This window comes from Scyliorhinus torazame, chromosome 3 (assembly GCF_047496885.1).
Source record: "Scyliorhinus torazame isolate Kashiwa2021f chromosome 3, sScyTor2.1, whole genome shotgun sequence".
Lineage (NCBI taxonomy): Eukaryota > Metazoa > Chordata > Chondrichthyes > Carcharhiniformes > Scyliorhinidae > Scyliorhinus > Scyliorhinus torazame.
In genome coordinates, this window is record NC_092709.1 from 251,147,452 (window position 1) to 251,173,972 (window position 26,521).

The following is a 26,521-nucleotide window of genomic DNA, read 5'->3' on the forward strand; positions in this document are numbered from 1 at the left end:
TAGTATCGGGGCCAACAGCTCTTTCTTCATTTCCTTTTTGAGCTCTTCCACACAGCATTTCAAGAACTCTTGTTGTTCAGGGCCCCATGTTCAACTGCCACCTTCCAACGCCATCTTGGTTTTTGCTTGCCTTCCTTGCCGCTGTTCTAAAGGATCCACTGCAATCCGGCCACTTTCTCCTCCTTTTTCCATCCGTATCCAGGGGGGATTCCCTTCTGGTTTACCGCACAGTGTTTTTAGCTGTCAAAATTGCCGTTGGGGCTCCTATCAAGAGCCCAAAAGTCCGTTTCACCGGGAGCTGCCGAAACGTGCGACTCAGCTGGTCATCGCCGCACCCGGAAGTCGTCAAAATCCACTTCTAAACACCGTTAGCAGACTGAGGAATATTTGCTGTAAACGGAGGTCTTGGGAGAAACACTTTGCGAAAGTGATATCCTTCAGGACCCAGCTTGCAAATTCTTGCCCATTTCAACTACTTGTTAAACTGTCAGCCTTTGAAATTGTTCCTGTCCCCTTCACATGCAAATCTTTAACTCACTGTCTTGAGATCAGCTGTTTCTGGTCTGTCCCCAAACAAATCTTTAACTGAACTGTTTTGAAAGAAACTGCTCATCTGTCCACAGATAGATCTAACCACACTGTCTCGAGAGCACAGCTTCTCGTCTGTTCACATCCCAATTTAAAATTAAAACTCAACACCTGACTGCATCAACCCCTAGCTCCTCCCATTAACTACATCACCTTACTGAGCTGAAGACAATGAGCTGGATTCCCCGCTCCGCGACACCAAAATTGTGTTCAGCGACGGGAGGGAGAATCTGTTTTGACAGCAATATCGGGAGCGGCGTCATTTTTCGTATTCTGCCCCCTGAAAAGTAGTGCTCTAGGAGGACACCACGGCAATTATCCACCGCCTCAGGCCATTGCCCGAGGCCCACCCCGCGATGCTCTGGCCCTGACCGGCCGAATTGCCAACGGCATAGGTTACGTGTGCTTACACCGTCCGGAAACCTCGCATAGTGGCTGCGGACTCAGTCCGGTGCCACCACACTCGGGGGCGATCCACGGGCGGGGGGGCTTCATTCGGGGATGGGGCAGCTAGAGCTGCGAACTCTATGCTGCCTCCTTGCTAGCCCCCAGCAAAATGGTGAATCAGTGGCCGTTTTGCACCAGTTGTCCTGGTGTAAAAGACCACCTTTTTCACACCGGCGTGGGGACTTAGTCCCCAAAGTGGAGAATCCAGCTCAATGCCTTTAAACTATCTGCTCCTCAGGGAACCCTCTTGATTTAAACAAAAGTCCATTAGCCCAAACTTTTATAATACTTCAATTGCTCCTCTGGCTCCAAAAAAGCCTGCTGCATTTCAAACCATATTCAAGGCCGCGGCAGCTAACCTGGACGAGTACGCAACCACCATCACAGGCTTCATCAGTAAGTGTGTCGTGGCCTGTGTACCAAAGAAGACAATATGGGTGTTCCCCAATCAGAAACCCTACCTCAACCAAAGGGTTTACTCCCTGAAGTTCCGGACGGAGGCGTTCAAGGACTACCCTGACCCATATAAGAAATTCAGGTACGATATACGGAAAGCCATCAGGGCGCCAAAAGACATTACCGCATCAAACTAGAGTCCCACGCCAATGACACAAACCCACGACGTCTATGGCAGGGCTGACACGAGATCACAGGCTACAAAGCAAGGCCAGACGAAATATCTGGGGCTGGAGCATCCCTCCCCAATGAACTGAACAAGTTGTATGCTTTGAACAGTCAGTCAATACATCAATGCCACCCACCCAACAGCCCCGGACACACCCATACCCACTATTACAGCCTCAGGGGTAAGAGCTGCCTTCTTGAATGAATGCGCGGAAAGCGATGGGCCCCGACGGAGTCACTGGGCGAGCACTCAGAGCCTGCGCAGACCAGCTGGCGAGTATTGCAGACATCTTCAACACCTCACACCTCCGCTCAGAGATCCCCACCTAATTCAAAAAGACCGCCATAATAAGAGTGCTAAAGAACAAGGTAGCCTGCCTCAACGACTACCGACCGGTGGTTCTGACGTCTGTTGTCATGGAAGGCTTAGAGTGGCTAGTCATGAGACAGATCAACGCCCGCCTCCCATTCGGTCTTGATCCATTGCAGTTCGCCAATCACTGCAACCGGTCCACAGCAGATGTTATCTCCCTGGCTCTACAATCAACACTCGAATACCTCGACAACAAGGAGACCTACGTGAGACTGCTGTTCATAGACTACGCTCCGCCTTCAACAACATTATCCCGACAAGATTTATAACCAAACTCTGCAATCTTGGACTTGACCCCTCCCTGTGCAGCTGAATCCTCGATTTCCTCACCAACACAAACTTGCACTTTGTGCAGCTGTATTTTAAAGGAACTCTGCAGAGACTGCATATTTATCACATAATTTGATAATCTGTTTGAGGGCAATGACGTTTTGTGGAAAGAAATACTTCCTCATCAATCTGTAAGGATAGGTAACAGCACCTCCTCCAGATTAGTCCTCAACACTGGGGTCACAAAAGTATGTGTGCTCAGTCCTCTACAGTTCCCCTTACACGATGTGCGTCCAGATTGAACTCCAACTCAATCTATAAGTTTGCAGAAGATACAATGACGAATCAGACTACAGAAGGGAGATAGATCACTTGGTTGCATGGTGTACCAAAAGCAACCTCTCTCTAAATGTCAGAAAGACCAAGAAATTGATCATCGACTTCAGAAAGCGTAGCACGACACACACACCCGTCTGATTCAATGGCTCCGAAGTGGAGATGGTCGATAGCTTTATGTCCCTGGGGTCACCACCATCAACAGTCTGTCCTGGGTCCACTCACGTTGATGCAACAGTCAAGAAAGCCCAACAAAGTCTCGACTTCCTACAGAAGCTAAAGAAATTAAGCATGTCTGCATCAACTCTCACAAACATCTACAGATGTGCCATAGAGAGCATCCTATCCGGCAGCATCACAGCTTGGTATGGCAACTGCTCAGCCCAAGATCTCAAGAAACTGCAGAGTGAACTCAGCCCAACACATCACACAAGCTTGCCATCCTCACATTGATTCTGTCCAACACCTCCCGCTGCCTCAGAAAGGCAGACAGCATTATCAGAGTCCCCTCCCACCACAAGCCTTCTTCCACATCCTTCCATCAAGCAGAAGATACAGAAGTTTGAAGACCCGCACATCCAGACACAGGAACAGCTTTTTCCCCACAGCCACTAGACTCCTCAACGACTCTCCCTCAGACTGATCTGTTCCCTGTAAGAGCACTATTCACGATGCCCTATGCTGCTCTTGCTCATGTATTTGCTTTGTTTGGCCCCTTGTTCCGCACTGTAATCAATCGCTGTTTGCCGATGTACCATTTGTCAATGTACTCTGTCGATTATTCTTTTTTTGTCTACTATGTACATACTGTGTACATTCCCTTGGTCACAGAAAAATACTTTTCACTATACTTCGGTACGTGGCAATAAATCAAATCAAATCGAAAAACACTTGGGCGTTAGGAGTGGGGGTAGGTATGTGTGTCTGCGAGTGAGGGCACATGAGAGGTGTGGACAGGGCGAGAAGGAGAAAGTGCATCTCCAAAGATACTGCCTGACCTGCTGAGTTGTTGCAGCATTTTCTATTTTTCATCAGATTTCCAGCAGTTTTTTGCTTTTGATCAAAAAACTATTATTCTCTTTGAACACCAGCTAGCTAACCTTGCCCCCAAAGTCTGCATGCAAGCTGGAACACAATTTTTCCTTTTGTCCACAAGCCAAATAGAAGAGCAGTTCCAGCCACTCTAGCCCTCTACTACATCATCTTCTACTTATCCAAATTTGCTTGCCTCCTTGTCCTTTCCAATAAAGGCCAAGAGCACAGAAAGGTGGAGAGAGCGCACGAGTCAACAGGAGATCATGGAGCGTGCACGACAGACATTGACAGAGCTCAAAAAGCAGACCAGGAGGCGGCGCAAGAGACAGACTGTGGTTGGAGACCAGGAGGCGGCGCAAGAGACAGACTGTGGTTGGGATGGGCTCATGTTCGTGCACACTCTAAGCAATGTGAAAGGAGGTCTGCTGGTCCAATGTAAATGTCATAACATTGCGATTCTGCTATACAAGGCCATGGCACATTGGCATTTGAAATTTTGGATCCCAAGAATGGGAGGGGATTTTCAAGCTTTGCAAGCAGATAATGCAGAGACGCGTAAATTATCAATTTAGAACTCAGTTATCAGGAGTTGGAGCCACTGACAGCAGAGAAAGAAAGATGTTTGAGAAGATAGGTGTTCTCCAGATTGGTATTTGAGATAGGTGAGGATGCAAGAATGAGAGAACACCTGCATAAAACACATCAGCAAAAAGTTGGATGAGGTGTTAAGAAGTATTTCTTTCCACAAAACGTCATTGCCCTCAAACAGATTACGAAATTGTGTGATAAATATGCAGTCTCTGCAGGGTTCCTTCAAAATACAGCTGCATAAAGTGCAAGTTTGTGGGGTGATTGGGAGATCATAGAATTTGTCAATTACAGATATCTCCTGGGTCTTTTTTTATATTTCTCAGGCGTTTGCAAGATTAATGAGGTGAGTAAATGATATGTGGCTCCAGAAGGTCTGGTTGAGAGAGCAGAATAACTGCTGGACTTCTTTGTACCTTGGCATACAAAATTTCTATTACACCAATACAAGGCTTGAGAGGCAAGTGTTTATGGGTGATAAGCTATTCATAATTATCTGTTTACTAATTCGAATAGAATCAATAATTTACAACACAGGCCATTTAGCCTATTGTGTACATGTCAGCTCACAAATAACATCCAGCCTAATCCCACTTTCAGCTTTTGGCCCGTAGTCTTGTACATTACAGCACTTCAGGCACATATCTAAATACTCCTAAAAATGTTATGGGGGTGGGGGGGGTGGTTACCTTTAATATTTCAAGCACTGATTTCCAGATCCCCATTACTCTCTCTGGTTGAAAATAAATGCCTCTCGAATCCCATTGATTTTGATTTGATTTATTGTCATATGTACAGAAGTACAGTGAAAAGTATTGTTCTGCGTTCAGTCCAGACAGATCGTTCCATACATGAAAAAAAAACATCAGACATACCCAAGTACACAATGTAAATACATAGGCACAGCATCGGGTAAAGCATACAAAGTGTATGTCGTACTACTCAGCAAAGAAGCTCAGTTCAGTTCAAAGGAGGGTCATTCAGGGGTCTGGTAACAGCAGGGAAGAAGGCGTTTTTGAATCTGTTGGTGCGTGTTCTCAGACTTCTGTAACTCCTACAGAAATCAAGGAACATCCTGAATTAAAAAACACAGATTGCAGCAGATGTATATGAAAATACACTATACCAAGTACATAAACGAGAATGGAGATAGAATGTGAAGGCTTTAACCATGATCCAGATCTTCTAATAAAAATTATATCAACATTAACTGCTTTAAAATATATGCTTACAATAGGTTTAAAATAACATTGATCAGAAAATTTAGGCTGATCTGCAGAGTATGGGCACGATTCAGTGGCCTTGTTTCGCTCAAGTAAGAGCACGGCGAGGCCAGTGAATAGCAGGAGGCCAAAAATGATAACTGCGCCAAACCTCTTGCAATGCAACTGGCCTGCTCCCATAGGCGAAATTGGGATGCTGCCATAGCATGCTGAGAAAACAATTATCACCACTTAAGCCTTATTTTCATACAATTAACCGGCGCCCCAGCTGAGAATTTGGAATTCTCCCTCCGTGTACCCGAACAGGTGCCGGAATGTGGCGACTCGAGTCTTTTCACAGTAACTTCATTGCAGTGTTAATGTAAGCCTACTTGTGACAATAAAGATAATTATTTAATTTATTTATTTATACAGCAGCCTCCCATGATCCAGGGGCCTCCCCAGCAAGTGGTCATGCTGGCACCGATTAGTACTCCTTTTGAAAAATGGGAACCTGGCTGAAGGACTGCTGCGGTGACCCTAGGAGGAGTGTAACCATCTTCGTTCACAGGCAATGAGCCCTGGGGCACCCATACGCGGGTCCTCCATTCCATCGTGTAATTGTATCTACCCGTTCCGGGGGCAACCCTAGTCCATGCCTGTCTGCCCCCACTGATCACCCATAACTCCCACTGACTGCGGGGGCCTCCATCCATGCGGCTGAAGGCTATTGCTAATACGGAATTGGCAATCGTGGTTAAGTGGGCACTTCACACATCCCTGTGGGTGGGCATGCCATGTTGCATGTGGGGCTCATTGCCTAGCATCCCATTATAACTTGAGGCATTGAATGAACGCTGCAGGAAGCAGCACCATAGATGCAGCAGCCAACCTTCGATCACCCAGCAGATGGGCCCCAGCCCGGGGCGCATGTCCAGGGCCCGTTCTGTTTGGTTGTCTGGGGTGCAGTGTGTGCAGTCCAGTGAGCAGGCACGCCCACTCAACCATGGCCAGATGTACATAAGCAGAGCATGTCAGTGGGGGAGGGAGGGCGCCAGGACCCCATGTCTGGGGGAATACAGCATGGGCTCGGTGGTCGACCCACAGCGTGGAACCAAGAGCCAGAGGCGTCATACTGGTCGCGGTCAGGTTATTTTAACGTGCATTGTACAAGTGTACACCATTGCCCCACTCTCCTGACAGTGCCGCTCCACTGTCCTCACCCTCCAATGCCCTCTCCCCCACTCCCTCCTTTACCCCCTACCCATCCTTGCACCCCGCACCCTCCATGCCCGCTCAGTGATCTCACTATGCTTGGCCTTCCTCGCTCTACCGTTATGTCTAGGTGTATCCCCAGGATGCACATCAGAGGTGGAGGCAGGCAGTTGTTTACCACGTCCCAGGCTTTCGATGCCCCTGGCGGGCGTCCTCACGTGGCTCTGGGGGTGGATGGCTCCGGCACATTTGATGGCAGCACATGCACAGCTGTGCCACTCTGTCCCAGGTGCTGACTGGAAGATGCAGTTTCAGAAGAGGGATGGAACTCGGGGGCGATGGTGGCTACTGTCGCCAGTCCATGGGATGGGTCCAGGTTGTCACTCAGCGCCTCCTCTTCCCGGTCAGTGCCCATAGGGCCCTGGAGCTCACCTCGGAAGAGGAGCAGCTCGATTGAGCCCCGGCATCACCTGGCCCTGATGGTTCCCCAATGGTGTCGATACCCTTGGCAATGCTCCTCAGTGACCACTAATGTTGCCCACCGAGGTGCTTGTCTCAGTGCTGGTGGAGGGTGGGGATGATAGCTGTGACACATCGATGATTGCATTCTCGGAGTTCTCCTCTGAGTCGGTCTCATGGGAGGCAGGTTGGGGGTGTAGCCATGTAAAATGGACCATGGGAATTGTGGTAAATTTGGGACACAGACAGGTACACAGCCTCTGTGTATTGTGCAGAGAAACCAGACTTGGCTGAAACCTGCACCCATTGAGAATCAATTACCATTTTCCCCAAGACAATAGCATTCACATTAAGGATCATCAACGACAGCAGACTAACCGGCGCCACCCCACCTTATTTGGAAAGGCCTACGTGCCTGGGACAATGATAGCTAGGACCTGCCCAGCCATCGAGGTATCCGCCTCCTAATTGGCTGAGATCGAAAACCCTATCAATCCATTGGACCTGGAGTAAGGACCGCCCAAAAGGGTGCGAAAGAGACGAAGGATAAAAAGCCCTGCGCACTAGAGATCTGTCTCTTTTGGGACCGGTCTGTGCTCGACCAACTGTAGCAGAACAACCAAGTTCAAGGACACGCGACCATTTCCTGAAAGACGAGCCCAGCTGAGACAAACTTCCAACCAACCACGTGGACCCGGATAGGCCTTATCTCGCACAGTGCGGTCACTTGAAGTTAAGTAAAGGTCATCTTAGTTGTTAGGTGTAGTTGAGTACGGCGCCACGTGTATTATTGTATAGAGTTACAAGTCTTGTGTTATTAATAAACTGTGTTTCTGAGCTAACAAACTGGGTGTGTGGTCATTTGGTCAATATAAGAAACAGCTTGTGGTTCACGTAAAGGGTAAAAAGGCAACAGGCGCAGTATGCTCCACCCTTGCCGATGCTCCGTCCTTCTCAAGCAGAAGTCAGCCAGGCCCGAATTAGTGCAAGTATTTACAAATGGGGATTGGGCATTATGGTTGCTAAGCGGAAGTGAGAAGGTAAGCAAATTTTTTTTAAGTATTCAAAATTGTGGAGCTTGCTGGGGTGTGGATGCCTGAGCCGGATTGGATTGGATTCGATTTGTTATTGTCACATGTACAGAGGTACAGTGAAAAGTATTTTTCTGCGAGCAGCTCAACAAATCAGTGGTAGTAATGGGGAGGGACCTAGCGACAGGTCCGTCGATTCGGGGTGTCCCCCTCGGGATCAGGGGGGCCTAGCTCAGACCGCCACTGCTGCACGGCACGGTGGCTAGCATTGCTGCCGCACAGCTCCAGGGTACCAGGTTCAATTGCGGCCCCTCAGGTGACTATGTGTGGAGTTTACATGTTCTCTCCGTGTGTGTGGGTGTCCTCCAGGTGCTCCGATGTCCTCCCAAAGTCCAAAGATGTGCAAGTTGGGTAGATTGGCCATGCTAAATTGTCCCTTACTGTCCAAAAGGTTAGGTGGGGTTACTGGGTTACAGGGATAGTGTGCCCTTTCCAAAGGCAGGTGCAGACTCGATGGTCCGAATGGCCTCCTTCTGCACTGTAAATTCTGTGATTCTATAGTATTTGTTTTAAACTCACCCCTTAGTGCAAGTTACAGGCCACTGGCTGTTCTCTCTGCTGACTGCTCTCACTGTCCTCTAAAGGTTTAGAGAACATCTGGTCACTTGGGAGCCTATCCAGGTCGCCGCTGGAAACCCTTGGACCCCAGCAGTATGATTAACAGAATGGTCCAGCTCAATCAATGGCACAACAGGTTGGCACTCAGTGCACTCATCAGAAACACAGCCCCACTGCAGAGGAAAAGCAGAGCTCACCCCAAACTGAGGAAATGCACAGGTCATTGAAAGGGGCAACACAGGTGGAGAAGGTAGTCAAGAAGGCATACGGCATGCTTGCCTTCATTGGCCGGGGCATTGAGTATAAGAATTGGCAAGTCATGTTGCAGCTGTATAGGACCTTAGTTAGGCCACACTTGGAGTATAGTGTTCAATTCTGGTCGCCACACTACCAGAAGGATGTGGAGGCTTTAGAGAGGGTGCAGAAGAGATTTACCAGAATGTTGCCTGGTATGGAGGGCATAAGCTATGAGGAGCGATTGAATAAACTCGGTTTGTTCTCACTGGAACGAAGGAGGTTGAGGGGCGACCTGATAGAGGTATACAAAATTATGAGGGGCATAGACAGAGTGGATAGTCAGAGGCTTTTCCCCAGGGTAGAGGGGTCAATTACTAGGGGGCGTAGGTTTAAGGTGAGAGGGGCAAGGTTTAGAGTCGATGTACGAGGCAAGTTTTTTTTTTTTTTTTTTTTTTTTTACACAGAGGGTAGTGGGTACCTGGAACTCGCTACCGGAGGAGGTAGTGGAAGCAGGGACGATAGGGACATTTAAGGGGCATCGTGACAAATATATGAATAGGATGGGAATAGGAGGATACGGACCCAGGAAGTGTAGAAGATTGTAGTTTAGTCGGGCAGTATGGTCGGCACGGGCTTGGAGGGCCGAAGGGCCTGTTCCTGTGCTGTACATTTCTTTGTTCTTTGTTCTTTGGCATTTGGCACCCTCCCAGGAATACTACACCTCTCAGAGCAGAGGCCTCACTCGTGACACTATCAGCTAGCCTACCCCTCAGGACCACCAGCTCTCGCCAAGCCCCATCTGTCCACCACGACCCTGCTCCCATCCATCCTGCCCCAGGTCAGGTTGTCACAGCCAGGACCCACATCACATGCAGCCACGCACCCAACAGATACACGCTTCCCTGCCTCACCCAGAAATGTATGACCTGCCCACACATAAGTCTCCAAGCATGGGGATTGGTGGCACTAGGACACCTTCCCAACCACAAAACCAAGTGCCATCTTACGGGCGGGATAACACACGGCCCACCTGATGAGGATACCAACAGTAGGCCCCACTGGAAGGAAAAAGGACAGGGTCCACAGAGCCTATTGCTGACATTGGTGGCAACAACCACCGGTACCCTTGTTGGCAAGGACAGCTCCCACATCACAGACCACCTGGTGCCACTCACTGATGGGGGCAGGTCAAGTACAACTCAGGGGCGGCAGCTTGGTGGCGCAGTGGTTAGCACTGCTGTCTCATGGTGCCGAGGTCCCAGGTTCGATCCTGGCTCTGGGTCACGGTCCGTGGAGTTTGCACATTCTACCCGTGTTTGCGTGGGTTTCGCCCCCACAACCCAAAGATGTGCAGGGTAGGTAGATTGGCCACGCCAAATTGCCCCTTAATTGGAAAAAATGAATTGGGTACTCTAAATTTTTTTCAAAAGTAGTACAACTCAGGCTCACCATGTAGCCTATTGGATTTGGATGAACAAGGAAATACTCATTTTGTTAACGTCTTCTCTTTTCTCCCCCTACAGAGAATAAATTTTGGAGTACGGAATACAGCCAGCTATGCTCGCTTGGCCACAGCTGAATTGTGGACGCACGGAGACAGGAGGCACAGGGCCTGCTCAGGAGGACCATCCATTAGAAGAGTTTGCCCCAGAAGAACAGTGGCCAGATTACCAGCCACACAACAGGCCAAGGTAAAAAGGAGGCGCTGCATCAGGGCACCTGTATAATATAGGCACCTATCCTTCTAGGAGCTGCCGGACCAGGTGTGCCGCTGAAAACTGGCGAACCAGGGAGACAGTGCACCACCTGTGCCAGGTGGTGGCACACCTGGCATTGCAGGGGCTTAGAGGAGGACACCTGCTTCCAGTGGACATCAAGGTGATGGTCGCCCTGAACATTTATGCCTCTGGATCTTTCCAGGGGCTGAACGGGGAGCTGTCTGGGAGCTCACAAACATTCATACCAGTGCAGGTGCATCCATGTGCCCAGGCAGTGGACTACGTAAACTTCAGTCTGGACCAGGCATATTAGGATGCCCGGGAGCAGGATTTGCCGCTATCCTGGGGGTGATCGATGGAATGTATGCCCCCTACAAGCTCCAGCTCATCAGGGAGTTCCCTTCATCAATATACAAGGATCCTCATATTAATCCCCTTTGAAGTCCCTTCTTTTTTTCTTTTAATTTCTGTTATTTTGCTATTTCAATTTTGGTACCTGGTCAATTAATGGGACTTGGGTGTTTAAGATGGACTTCAGCTTTAAAAAAAATTTTTAAACCTCCAGCAGGATGTGCTGTTTGGTTTGACAACAGTGGTGATACATCTTGATGGACTTGGATGGCGGCCACTGAGCTGTTTACTTGGTGGGTTCTTAACTCAATCTATGCTGATTGGTGCTGAATGTTCTGCCAAGGGCAGGAAGTCTTCATCTGTTTTTTTAGTTTTGATTTGATTCAGAAGCTGAAGAGTAGAAGCCCTGATCTCTCTCCCTTACCTGATGGACTTTGTCTGAAGGTTCAACGTAAAAACCTTCCTTTCACTACAACCAGATTGAACTGCAGGAAATTCAGTCCAGTCACCAGCTGCAAGCATGGTCAGTTGTTTGAAAATCTTATTAAATTCTCATGTGGGGAACTCTGCTCTTATCTCTGGCAAGCTGATGCACGATCAATTGTACAAAGACTAAGGTTGGGTAAAACTGTGGCTTTATTGCAGTCAGATGCGTGGCCTCCTGCTGCAGCTGGCGAAATGGCAGCTGAATGGAGGACACGCATATTTATACTCCTCCTACTGGGCGGAGCCAGCCGGCAGGGGCTACCGGCGAACCTGTTAGTACAGGTCCTACCTTACATCCCCTAATACAGGTGTACAGTGGTTCACCACATTCACCCCCCATTAAAAATGAGTCCGCCGGGGGTGGTGTGGAACTATATACAGTGTTGAACATTATTTACAGTGCCGTAGAAACAACAAGAAGAGGGAGAGAAAAAAATTGTCCATTTTAAAGGTCCAGTTAAAGGTTCAATCTGTCTGGAGCCTTGACGTTCCGCTGGGAGCGGAGCAACAGTGGCAGCGGTGCTGGCCTGCTGTTAGATGACTCTGGGAGCGTGCCAAAATCTTCGTCATCCTCTTGCGTGGGCAGGGGAAGGAGGGATGGGCCTGGTGGGGACAATGATGGAAGCGCCTGGGAAGGGGAGCATGGCGCCGGGGGAAGTGTTCGGTTGGAACCTGACGGTGACAGGTCCCTGAGGGAGACAGTATCCTGGCAGCCGTCGGGGTACGCAATGTAGGCATACTGGAGGTTGGTGTGGAGCAAGAGTACTCCATCCACCAATGGGTCCGCCTTGTGGAGTTGGGCGTGCCTACGGAGCAGGACCGGTCCTGGAGCTGCGAGCCAAGTCGGGAGTGACACCCCGGATGTGGACTTCCTGGGGTAGGTAAAAAGACGTTCATGGGGTGTGTTATTCATAGCGGTGCACAGTAGTGACCGGATGGAGTGCAGTGCATCAGGGTGGACCTCCTGCCAGCGAGGGGCTTGAAGGTTCCTGGACCGTAGGGCCAGCTGGACGGCCCTCCAAACCGTCCCGTTCTCTCTTTCTACCTGCCAGTTTCCCCGGGGGTTGTAGCTGGTCGTTCTGCTGGAGGCGATACCCCTGCTGAGCAGGAACTGATGCAGCTCATCACTCATGAATGAGGATCCCCTGTCACTGTGGATGTAGGCGGGGAAACCGAACAGAGCTAAGATAGTGTGGAGGGACTTGATGACAGTGGCGGACGTCATATCCGGGCATGGGATGGCGAAGGGGAACCTGGAGTATTCATCGACCACACTGAGAATATACGTGTTACGATCGGTGGAGGGGAGGAGCCCTTTGAAATCCACGCTGAGGCGTTCAAGGGGGCGGGAGGCCTTCACCAGGTGCGCACGGTCCGACCGGTAGAAGTGCGGCTTGCACTCCGCACAGACCTGGCAGTCCCTGTTGACTGTCCGTACCTCCTCCACGGAGTAGGGCAGGTTGCGAGCCTTGATGCGATGGTACAGTTGTGTGACCCCCAGGTGACAAAGGATGTCGTGTAGGGCCCGGAGTTGGTCCACTTGTGCGCTGGCACATGTACCTCAGGAAAGGGTGTCTGGGGGCTCGTTGAGCTTGCCGGGGCAATACAAAATCTCGTAATTATAGGTGGAGAGCTCGATTCTCCACCGTAAGATTTTATCATTTTTGATCTTGCCCCGCTGCGTGTTGTTAAACATGAAGGCTACCAACCGTTGGTCAGTGAGGAGAGTGAATCTCCTGCCGGCCAGGAAATGCCTCCAATGCCGCACAGCTTCAACGATAGCCTGCGCCTCTTTTTCGATGGTTGAGTGCCGAATTTCTGAGGCATGAAGGGTGCGGGAAAAGAACTCCACGGGTCTGCCGGCCTGATTGAGGGTGGTGGGAAGGGCGACATCTGATGCGTCGCTTTCTACTTGAAAGGGCAGTGTCTAATCTACTGCGTCCATCCTTGCCTTGGCTATAATCAGCTCTGATACGGGCGAAGGCCTGTTGTGCCTCGGCCATGAGGTGGAACTGGGTGGACTGTATGAGTGGGCGGGCCTTGTCCGCATAGTTTGGGACCCACTGAGCGTAGTACGTAAAGAACCCCAGGCAGCGTTTGAGGGCCTTGGGGCAGTGGGGCTCCATGAGGAGGCGCATGCGGTCGAGATCGGGCCCCAGAACTCCATTCTGGACCACATAACCGAGGATGGCTAAGCGGGTTGTGCTGAACACACACTTCTCTTTGTGATAAGGAAGATTGAGGAGAGTGGCGGTGCGGAAAAATTTAGCGAGGTTGGCATCGTGGTCCTGCCAATCATGGCCGCAGATGGTGACATTGTCTCGGTTGGTACGGGAACGTGGCCCGCAAACCGTACCGGTCGACCATTCGGTCCATTGCCCTTTGGAAGACCGAGACCCCATTAGTGACGCCAAAGGGAACCCTAAGAAAATGGTAGAGACGACCATCCGCCTCGAAGGCAGTGTATGGGCGGTCAGATTTACAGATGCGGAGCTGGTGGTAGGCGGATTTTAGGTCAATCGTTGAGAAGACCCGGTACTACGCAATCTGATTGACCATATCAGATGTGTGGGAGTGGGTACGCATCGAGCTGTGTGTACCGATTGATGGTCTGGCTGTAGTCCACGACCATTCAGTGTTTCTCCCCAGTTTTAGCGACTACCACTTGGGCTCTCCAGGGGTTGTTGCTGGCCTCGATGACACCTTCCCGAAGCAGCCGCTGGACCTCGGACCTGATGAAGGTCTTGTCCTGGATGCAGTACAGTTTGCTCCTGGTGGAGACAGGCTTACAATCTGAAGTAAGATTGGCAAAGAGGGAGGGGGGGGGGGGGGGGGGGGGGGGGGGGGGGTTGACCTTTAGGGTCGTGAAGCCGCACACAGTGAGGGGTGGAAGGGGCCCGCCGAATTTGAGGGTGAGGCTCTGGAGATTGCACTGTAAATCCAGGCCTAGCAATAGTGCAGCGCAGAGGTTAGGAAGGACGTCGAGGCGAAAGCCGCTGAACTCTACGCCCTGGACTGTCAGAGTGACTGTGTAGAACCCTCGGATCGGGGCAGAGTGGGACCCGGAGGCCAGGGAGATCCGTTGATTGGCGGGGTGGACCGCGAGGGAGCAGCGCCTTACCGTATCCGGGTGTATGAAGCTTTTGGTGCTCCCGGAGTCCAGCAGACAAGAGGTCGCTTGGCCGTTGATTTTCACCGTTGTCAAAGCGGTGGCCAGGTTGTGTGGACGAGACTGGTCCCGCGTCATGTAGGCGAGCTGCGGGTGATCGTCACTGGTTTCAGACGAAGAGCGTTGGGGGCCCAGGTCGTGGAAGGTCGTTGGCATCCAAGCCCCGCGGGGAAGGCAAGATGGCGGCGGGAGATCCTGCGGGGAACAAAATGATGGCACCCATGGGGCGCACGTTGCGGGTGTGGGACAAAATGGCGGCGTCCATGGGCCGCACATTGGTGGAGCAGGACAAGATGCCGGCGCCCATGGGCCGCACGTGTACGATGGGGGAGAAGATGGCCGTGCCCACTAGTCTCGCGTGGCCCCGGGAGGTGAAGATGGCGGCGCCCACTGGCCACGCGTGGTCCATGGGGGTGAAGAGAGCGGCGCCCATTGTGCGTTTGGCAGGGGGGAGAGGGCAATAGCAGCGACTGCGCGCGTCTGGCACACTGTGGCGAAGTGGCCCTTTTTGCCGCAAGCCTTGCAAATGGCGGCGCAGGTCGGGCAGCGTTGGCGGGGTGCTTCTGCTGACCGCAGAATTAACATCGGGGACCCCCGGGGTGCGCGGTTTTGCATGTGCGCAGGCGTATTGGCTAGGCAGGGCCGAGGAGGGATGGGCCGCATGGCTGGAGGGGTAGGCTTGAACATTACGCGAAGGCGACCGTCATGGAGAGCCCTAATTTTTTTGTCTCTGCTCGGTAGAGTGTGGCCCCTTCCAGCAATCATTGTCAGATGAGGCCCGACCCAATCCCCGTTACGAAAGCATTGTGCATGAGGATATTAGAATGTTCAGCGGCCGTAACGGCCTGACAGTCACAATCCCGGACGAGTGGGATTAGGGCCCGCCAGAGGTCTTCGATGGACTCACCAGGGAGTGGAGAGAGAGTAGGTGCCTGGCGAAGAGTGTGTTCTCTTTGAGGAGTGCCATGGCTTCCGCATAAGTCGGGGCGTCCTGGATCAGCGGGAACACGCTAGAGCTCAACCTGGAATACAAGACTTGTATCTTCTGAGCCTCCGTCAGTGGGGTGGTTGCTGAGTTAATGTAGGCCTCGAAGCAAGCTAGCCAGTGATTAAAGTCTTTTCTGGCGTCGGTCGATTGCGGATCCACCTGCAGGCTATCTGGTTTGATACGGATGTCCATCCTGTAGAAAATCTGACTGCAATAAATTGATGCACGATCAATTGCACAAAGACCAAGGTTGGATACAACTGTAGGTTTTTTGCAGACAGATGAGTGGCCTCCTGCTGCAGCTGGCGAACTGGCAGCTGAATGGAGGACACGCATATTTATACTCCACCTCCTGGGCAGAGCCAGCCAGCAGGGGCTGCTGGCGAACCTGTAGTACAGGTCCTGCCTTACATCCCCTAATACAGGTGTACAGTGGCTCACCACACAAGCTATTGGTCATTCTGGTGGAGCTGGAAACAAACGAAAATTAAACACGCCTGAGGCTGTTCATTTAAGTGAAGATCCGGCATAATAAAAGTGAAAGTGACACCCAGAGGGAAAACTACAGCCTTGCCGTTCTGATTGATCCTCGTTAACAATCCATCTAATGGTTTCAACACTCCGCGTCCTGGGACGATAGCCAGCTACAACATCAGAAACAAGGACACTGATCTCTCTATTTCCATTTTAATCGCTACCATTTTACCCTTTCCCTTCCTGTGCATGTCTATCTTGTGTGTGTTTGGATAGAGGGTGGGACGGTAAAAAGGGGGCATAGTAGAATAGCTGCCTGCTATTTTCGTACACGTTTCTACTTTGTTCCGGTTATAAATAAAGTTAGTGTTCAGCTTTCAAACCTGGCGGCTATAATTTATTGAGCAGTCAAGGGGCCAAAGATTCTGCAAATTTCATGTGAATTAACCACTTGTGTTAGATTTGGAGGTAGGTGAGCACTTTGGTGATAATGACCACAATTCGGTTAAGTTTACTTCAGCAATGGAGAGGGATAGGTATACCCCGCAGGGCAAGACCTATAGCTGGGGGAAAGGCAATTATGATGCGATTAGGCAAGACTTAGGATGCAGAGGATGGGGAAGGAAACTGCAGGGGGGTGGGCACAATTAAAATGTGGAGCTTGTTCAAGGAACAGCTACTGCGTGTCCTTGATAAGTATGTACCCGTCAGGCAGGGAGGAAGTGGTCGAGCGAGGGAACCGTGGTTTACTAAAGTAGTTGAATCACTTGTCAAGAGGAAGGAGGCTTATGTAAAGATGAGACGTGAAGGTTCAGTTAGGGCGCTTGAGAGTTACAAGTTAGCCAGGAAGGACCTAAAGAGAGAGCTAAGAAGAGCCAGGAGGGGACATGAGAAGTCCTTGGCAGGTAGGATCAAGGAAAGCCCTAAAGCTTTCTACAGTTATGTTAGGAATAAAAGAATGACTAGGATAAGAGTAGGGCCAGTCAAGGACAGTAGTGTGAAGTTGTGCATGGAGTCCGAGGAGATAGGAGAGGCGTTAAATGAATATGTTTTGTCAGTATTCACAGGAAAAAGACAATGTTGTCGAGGAGAATATGGAGATACAGGCTACTAGACTAGACGGGATTGAGGTTCATAAGGAGGTGGTGTTAGCAACTCTGGAAAGTGCGAAAATAGATAAGTCCCCTGGGCCGGATGGGATTTATCCTAGGATTCTCTGGGAGGCTAGGGAGGAGATTGCAAAGCCTTTGACTTTGATCTTTACGTCTTCATTGTCTACAGGAATAGTGCCAGAAGACTGGAGGATAGCAAATGTTGTCCCCTTGTTCAAGAAGGGGAGTAGCGACAACCCCGGTAACTATAGACCAGTGAGCCTGACTTCTGTTGTGGGCAAAGTCTTGGAAAGGATTAAAAGAGATAGGATTCATAATCATCTAGAAAGGAATAATTTGATTAGAGATAGTCAACACGGTTTTGTGAAGGATAGGTCGTGCCTCACAAACCTTATCGAGTTCTTTGAGAAGATGACCAAACAGGTGGACGAGGGTAAAGCAGTTGATGTGGTGTATATGGATTTCAGTAAAGCGTTTGATAAGGTTCCCCATGGTAGGCTATTGCAGAAAATACGGAGGCATGGGATTGAGGGTGATTTAGCAGTTTGGATCAGAAATTGGCTAGCTGGAAGAAGACAAAGGGTGGTGGTTGATGGGAAATGTTCAGACTGGAGTCCAGTTACTAGTGGTGTACCACAAGGATCTGTTTTGGGGCCACTGCTGTTTGTTATTTTTATAAATGACCTGGAGGAGGGCGTAGAAGGATGGGTGAGTAAATTTGCAGATGATACTAAAGTCGGTGGAGTTGTGGACAGTGCGGAAGGATGTTGCAGGTTACAGAGGAACATCGATAAGCTGCAGAGCTGGGCTGAGAAGTGGAAAATGGAGTTTAATGCAGAAAAGTGTGAGGTGATTCATTTTGGAAGGAATAACAGGAAGACAGAGTACTGGGCTAATGGTAAGATTCTTGGCAGTGTGAATGAGCAGAGAGATCTCGGTGTCCATGTACATAGATCCCTGAAAGTTGCCACCCAGATTGAGAGGGTTGTGAAGGCGGCCTACGGTGTGTTAGCTTTTATTGGTAGAGAGATTGACTTTCGGAGCCATGAGGTTATGTTGCAGCTGTACAACACTCTGGTGCGGCCGCGTTTGGAGTATTGCGTGCAATTCTGGTCACCGCATTATAGGAAGGATGTGGAAGCATTGGAAAGGGTTCAGAGGAGATTTACCAGGATATTGCCTAGTGTGGAGGGAAGATCTTATGAGGAAAGGCTGAGGGACTTGAGGCTGTTTTCGTTAGAGAGAAGATGATTAAGAGGTGACTTAACAGAGGTATACAAGATGATCAGAGGGTTCGATAGGGTGGACAGTGAGAGCCTTTTTCCTCAGATGGTGATGGCTAACACAAGGGGACAGAGCTTTAAATTGAGGAGAGATAGATATAGGACAGATATCAGAGGTAGGTTCTTTACTCAGATAGTAGGGGCGTGGAATTCCCTGCCTGCAACAGTTGTGGACTCGCCAGCATTTAAATGGTCATTGGATAAACACATGGATGATAATGGAATAGTGTAGGTGGGCTTTAGATTGGTTTCACAGTTCGGCACAACATAGAGGGCCGAAAGGCCTGTAAATGTTCAATTGTTCTATTTTGTTGGGTCTGTGGGCTGGAATTGACCACACACTAGCCCAGGGTGTCGTAACAAATAGGAAGGGGATCCACTCCATGAATGTGCAGTTTTGTGTGGCCACCAGTTGGACATAATGCATGGTTGCACCCAATACCTTGGCCAGTGGCTTGGCCAGAATCGTTACATCAGAATGAAGAACGAAATGGGCCTGTATGGATTGGATTGGTTCATTGTCACGTGTACTGAGGTACAGTGAAAAGTATTGTTCTATGTGTACGTGCAGCTCAGACAGATCATTCCGTACATGAAAAGAAAATACATAAGGCAAACATAAAATACACAATGTAAATACATAGACACAGGCATCGGGTGAAGCAGACAGAAGTGTAGTACTTTTGTTAGAAAAGATGTGTGACGAGATCTGATCAGTCCATAAGAGGGTTGTTCAGGAGTCTGGTAACAGCGGGTAAGAAGCGGTTATTGAATCGGTTTGTGCGTGTTTTCAGACTTTTGTATCTCCTGCCCTATGGAAGAAGTTGGAAGAGCAAGTAAGCCGGGTGGGAGGGGTCTTTGATTATGCTGCCCGCTTTCTCAAAGCAACAGGAGGTGTAGATAGTCAATGGATGGGAGGCGGTTTTGCATGATGGACTGGGCAGTATTCACGACTCTGTAGTTTCTTACGGTCTTGGGCTGAGTAGTTGCCATACCAAGCTGTGATGCACCAGATAGGATGCTTTCTATACTGCACCTGTAAAAATTGGAAGAGTCAATGTAGAAATGCCGAATTTCCTTAGTTTCCTGAGAAAGTATAGGTGCTGTTGTGCTTTCTTGGTAATAGCATCAACATGGGTGGACCAGGACAAACTGTGCACACCTAGGAATTTCAAGCTGTCAACCATCTCCACCTCAGCCCCACATGACCCACATTCTGATGGGCGTTTGCTTTTCTTTGGAATCAATGAAAGAGGCCTGCACCAATATTCCTGGCAGCATCCCGCCCTCTCCAATGTCTCCTTAAACATGCTCAGCAGGTGCAGGACCAATTCCCCCAAGAACGGTTTAGAAAATGCTGCCGGGAGGCCATCTGGCTCCAGCGCCCACCCAGAATACATCGCCCCCACCCCTCTCTACCATCTCCTGCAACCCTAATGGCTTCTCCAACACCCACCGACTTGGCTCCCCTACCTCCGGGAACACTAACCCATCCAATAAACCTCCCATATACGCCTTTTCGATTCCAGGCTCAGATCTGTACAGGAATTCAAAGACCTTGTTGATTTTTTCCATCTGTCTCCTCTAGCAACCTCCCTCCCAGCCTTATCGTTTTGTGCCGTAAATGCAATCACCAGCCCGGACCACTGCCTACCAGAACGCGGCAGCAGAGACCTCCCCATTTTGATTGAATTTGACAGTCTTTTTATAGTCAATCACACCTTATCACAAAGCTTTTTAAAATCTGCCAATAACCCCAAATAGAATCTCCACCTTGGTATCTGTGCGGTGCATGGCCCATAAGACCATAAGCCATAGGAGCAGAATTAGGCCACTCAGCCCATCGAGTCTACTCCGCCATTCAATCATGGAAATAAAAAGTTGCACAAAGTTGGAATTACTAAAATATAGCATAAAATTATTGGATTGGCATAATAACCAAGCTGTTTCCCTAATTAGGGAAGGAACTCTGCTTCCCTACCTATAGGTCTTGACTATAAAAGACTTGCATTTGTATGGTGCATTTTATTACCTCAAGAATGTGACTTTACAACCAGTGATATACTTCTGAAGAGCAAGCACTATTGTAATATAGGAAATTCAGCAGCCCATTTCCACACATCAAGCTCACAAATTGTAATTGTACATCGTAATGACCAGATAATCTTTTTCAAAGATGTTGAGTGAGGAATAAATATTCAGCACGATTCCTGCTCTCTTTTTCCAAATAATGCCACATGATCTCTTACTTCCAACCGAGTTAGCAGACAGGATTCCACTTCAGTGTCTCATCCAAAAGAAAGTACTCTACTGGAGTGTCAGCTTAGATTTCTTTCTAAAAATCCTGTTATTACTGTGTGAGACACCTCCTTTTTCTCAATTTCTCTTCTCCACACGAATTCCACTTTCTGATCAAGTGCAGTTTTCATTGGTCCTTTCCAATAATTTACATGAAGGCAAGTATAGTTCGAATTCACTGAGCTGTCAGGTATTTTGCTGCAAAACAAGCAGAGAGGTCTGACTTGGCAGTTTCTTCGGTAATTATCTTCCTCACATCTGCTGCTGCCCTAGACTGCTGAAGAGTTAACAAAGCTTATGTTTTGATAAAGCAATTGTTCGCGATGCCATTATGATTAATATAATGCAAAAAAATTCATTAAGCAGCTGCTAGAAGTGATCATTGTACACTTGCGTTGTTTGCCACAGATTGTACAGAGAACTGATCATTTTCACTGATAAAGGGACCTTACAACCTGTATCAAAATTTCTGGATTCAGTATCTGTTCCCAAAGTCAACCAAACAATTTTTGAGATGAATTTTGTCAATGGTAACGAGTTAGTTTTGAAGAAGGATGAATAACTACTTTTGAGAAAAAAATGGATGAGCAAACTGAAAATCTAATGCGGGCAGCAGAGTGGTTAGCACTGCTGCCTCATGTCGCCGAGGGCCCGGGTTCGATCCCTGCCCTGGGTCACTGTCCGTATGGTGTTTGTACATTCTCCCGTGCCTGCGTGGATCTCACCCCCACAACTGAAAGATGTGCAGTGCAGGTGGATTGGCCATACTAAATTGCCCCTTAATTGGGGGGAAAAAAATGAATTGAGTACTTTAAATTTTTTTATTTTTTTTAAAAAAGAAAATGTACTCAGAATCCAAAAGGCAGAGACAAAGTCATATATTAGTCAATATAAATCGATGCTGAAAAAAAGAGAAAATGCTGTGGAATCAAATAATTTCTGAATCCAAATTAAGATTTGTTTTCAGGAAACTGCATCGCATCAGTTAAGGTGGGTTGGTATTTGAATACTGGAAATTAATTCCAAAATCGTCCTGCATTTAAGAATGACAACATTGAGGAAAAGTCTTGAGCAATTTATTAACACAAAATACGGTGAAATTGCATGCAACATTATTATGCTGATGGAAATGGCAGGTATCTTCAGGATTACATTTTTCTAAAAGATCTTGTCATAATCAGATTGAATCTGGCACAGTAATTTATAAAAATACTAACGTGTTCTCTGCATCGTGTCATTGGATAACTCTACTTCCAAGAAACGGCTTTGAAAAGCACGGTTGTGTTCTCAAAATCAGAATTTCTGAGAGACACCTACAGATGATTCACCGGGATGTGGGCAAGAATGAGAAGCTATATTTATGCGGAAGGTTAGAGAACTATTTTCATTGAAGGAAGGAAAAGAGCAAATTTAGTGGGAGATGGTTTAAAATATGTAGCAAAAAAAACTAATGAACAAATACTTCGTCATTGGAAGTAGCTTTTAAGATCAATGCAGATAAACATTTGAAACAGAGGGAGAAAATCACAATGGATATTGGTTTTAGATTGCTCCACCATAAACCAGCACAACAGAAAACATTGTGTGCGGTAAAACTATCTAGTTTTTTGTCTATGAATGGGAATATATGAGAACACCTCCCCCCCGCGGTGATTCCCAACCAGTCCCCATCGGTCACCCAGGTTGTGTTGCCCTTAAAGTGACAATCACCATGTGGAGCATCTCCAAATCCTCTCAACCAGTCTCCCACTATCGTTGTTAAGCTAATTGACGGAAAATTATCAAGTTGTGTATTATTCCATTTTGAATCTTGGAACCATACTGACCAGAGATGCTTGGTTAGTATTTAAATAGAATCATCATACTGACCTTAGACTACTCAAAACACATTCAAGTGAAAGATTTTTCAAACAAAAGTACAAAAAGAATAAGAGCAGATTAGACCATATGGCCCTTCAAGCATTCTCCGCCATTCAGTCAGATCATGGGTGATCTTCGGCTTCAATTCCATTTTTCCACCAGCTCTAAAAATTCCTCGATTCTATGAAAGATCAAAAATCTGTCTTAGGCTTAAATATACTCAAATGATGGAGCATCCATAACCCTCTGGGGTAGAGAAGTCAAGATAACAGAGAATCCTCTACTCAAAAGACTATCATCAATAAATCCATGTTCACTAATGAAGTCTCTGAAAGTGCATCATTATACTCCACATGAACATTAAGATTACTGATGTTACAAGGAACAACTAACATGGTGTTTTGAATGGCCTTGTCCTTAAACATTTAGTTTTTTAAAAAACTTGCGTTAATAAAATGCATTTAACAACCTCAGGATATCCCAAAGTACTTTACAACATTTCTTTTCTCCAGTAAGATCATGTCCAGACTGAGTAGCTGCTCCTCTACTTTATTTCTGTCCTACAATTTAAAACTCGTGGAAATCTGTTCAGTGTTTAACTGAACAAACCACATTAATATTACCTCTAGTAGATTCACTGAAAAGATAATCTTAGACAAATGTTGATTGACAAGGGAGCTGAGGGTTGTGGGGGAGGGGGCAGGGTGGAGAGAGTCAGTGGAGTTAAGGCCACAATCAGATCAGCAGAGATTTATTGACTATGGAGCATGCTTGAGCAGATGTATGGTCCACACTAATTTGTAGGATCTTAGACCCCATTTCTACAACAACATGTATTTAGAGCCTTTAACATAGAATGTCCCAGAATATTTCACAGGACCATTAGAAAGCAAAATGTGACACTTAACCACATTAGATATTGTGGTTAATATCTATCCAGATGATCAAAAGCTTGATTAAAAAAAGGAGCATCGTCAAGAAAGTAAGTGAAGCAAGAGGAATATGCTCCCTGTGCTTACATAGATATATAGACGACAGGAGGAGGCCTTCTGGCCCATCGAGCCTACTCAGACATTCATCACGATCATGGCTGATATCCAACTCAATAGCCTAATCCTGCTTTCTCCCCATAGCCTTTGATCCCATATCTAGCCGCCTCTTGAATATATTCAAAGTTTTAGCATCAACTACTTCCACAGGCTCACCACTCTTTGGGTGAAGAAATGTCTCCTCATCTCTGTCCAAAATGGTTTGCCCTGAATCCTCAGACTGTGACCCCTGGTTCTGGACACACCCACCATCGGGAACATCTTCCCTGCATCCACTTAAAGTTGGCAAGGCACCAAGAAAGGGATAAGAACGGATCTGGACTGAATAAATTGGCAGAAATAATGGTAGCTAAATAATGGACTACCTTCAAAGAATAGATTTTTCAACCACAGCCAAGGTACATTTCCCCGAAAGGGGAAGGTAGTGACACAAATCCAGAGCTCCCTGTATAAAAAAAAGAGCGAGAAATTAAGACAAAGAAAAAGAAATTAAGATAAAGAAAAAAGTTTGTTACAGCAGATATACGTGGTTGAAAAGGCTGAATGTACAAGGTTCAGAGGGAGGTGAAAAAGTAAATAAGGGAAGTAAAGAGGGAACATGAAACAAACTGGCAGCCAACATAAAAGTGAATCCCAAAGATTTTAATAGGCATATCAACAATAAAAGTGATCAAAGGAGGAGTAGGCCCAATTAGGGACTAAAACGGGAATTTATGAATGGAGGCAGAGGGCACAGAACAAAGAAAAATACAGCACAGGAACAGGCCCTTCGGCCCTCCAAGCCTGTGCCGACCATGCTTCCGGTCTAACTTTCCCACTATTCATGTATTTGTCAAGACACCCCTTAAACATCACTATCGTACCTGCTTCCATCACCTGTCCCGGCAGCGAGTTACAGGTACCCTCTGCATAAAGAACGTCCTTCGCACATCGCCTCAAAACTTTGCCCCTCACACAAATCTATGTCCCCATGTAATCAATTCTTCCACCCTGGAAAAAGCTTCTGACTATCCACTCCCCTCAATTTTGTAGATTACCATCAGGTCGCCCCTCATCTCCATTATTCCAGTGAGAACAGAGTTTATCCAATAGCTGAGTTACTAAATGAATGCTTTGCATTAAGGAAATGTTACCAAGGCCAGGGTGAGAGACGAGGTAATTCAGAGGTGAAATGAAATGAATGAAAATCACTTATTGTCACAAGTAGGCTTCAAATGAAGTTACTGTAAAAAAAACCTAGTCGCCACATTCCAGCGCCTGTTCGGGGAGGCTGGTACGGGATCAGAAGGGTTTAAAATTGCTACGGTGATGATATTGGATTGGCTATCAAGGCTGAGACAGACAGATTTTTAATCAGTAAGGGAATCAAGGGTTATAGAGGTACGGTGGGAAAGTGGAGTTGAGGATTTTATCAAATCAGTAATGATCTCATTGAATGGCAGAGGGCTTGATGGCCCAAATGACCTACTTCTGCTCCTACATCTTATGGTCTATCTGTACGTAAGTGGATAAGGCGCCAGGACCAAGTGAGATGCAAAGATATTGAGAGAGTTGAATGTGGAAAGTGCAGAGGCACTGGCCATATTTTACAGTCTTCCCAAGACTCAGGGATGGTGCTGGAGAGCTTGAGAATAGCAAGTGTTCCATTAAAATGGGTGTAAAGATAAGCCCAGGAAGTACAGGTCAGTCAGGTTAATGTTGGTGATGATGAAGAAAACTCTAAAGGCAATAATTCAAGACAAAATAAAAAATGAAATGGACAAATGTAGGTTAATGAAGGAATAAACATTAACTTCCTGGAATCTTTGGAAGAGATAAGAGAAAGGATTCATGAGGCCAATGATGTAATGCATGAGGTAATGCATTGGGGAAATATACCGTAAATGGCAAACCTCTTCAAAATATAGAAAGTCAGAGAGATCTGGACATACAAGTCCACAGATTCTTTGAAGGTGCAACACAAATGGACAAGGTAGTCAAGAAAGCATACAGAATGCTTGCCTTCACTGGACAGGGCATAAAGAGTATAAAAACTGGCAAGTCATGCTACAGTTGCATAGAACCTTGGTCAGGCCGCACTTGGAATATTGTGCACAACTCTGGTCGCCACACGACTAGAAGGATGTGGAGGTTTTGGAGAGGGTGCAGAGGATGTTGCCTGGTCTGGAGTGTGTCAGCTATGTGCAGAGGATGAATAGACCCGGACCGTTTTCATTAGAAAAATGGAGGTTGAGGGGTGACCTGATAAAGGTCTACAAGATTATGAGGGGCATGGATGGATGGGAAGGCTCTCTTTCCCAGGGTGGAGGGGTCAGTCACCAGGGGGCATAGGTTTAAGGTCCGTGGGGCAACGTTTAGAGGAGATGTGCGAGGCAGGGTTTTTTTTTAAATAAACGGAGAGGGTGGTGAGTTCCTGGAACATGTTGCCAGGGGAGGTTGTGGAAGCAGATGCAGCGTTCAAAAGGCATCTTGACAAACACATGGATAGGATGGGTAGAGGGATACGGCACAAGGAAGTCCTGAGGGTTTTGGCAAAGGTTGGTATCATGATCGGTACAGGCTTGGAGGGCCACTGTTCCTGTGCTTAAATGTTCTTTAAAGTACATGGAATTCCAAAAGGTATTTGGTGGACTTGCGAGCAAGGTTGTAGCTCAAGGAATAAAAGAGACAGTAGCAATGTTGTGGTGGTTCGAAGCATATATTGAGGCTT

General features: G+C 47.8%; 1 protein-coding gene across 10 annotated transcripts in view; it reads right to left on the reverse strand.

Annotated features, from left to right (window-relative positions):
• The window catches only part of LOC140409050 (protein unc-13 homolog B-like), a 933,512-nt gene that overhangs the window by 845,463 nt on the left and 61,528 nt on the right, over positions 1-26,521 (reverse strand). The window contains exon 2 of one of the 10 annotated variants that reach the window (XM_072497100.1): positions 22,772-22,943. The exons of the other annotated variants lie outside the window; for them this stretch is intronic. The gene's annotated coding sequence lies outside the window, so the exon portion shown is untranslated. The remainder of the gene's footprint in view (positions 1-22,771; positions 22,944-26,521) is intronic. 10 annotated transcript variants of the gene reach the window in all.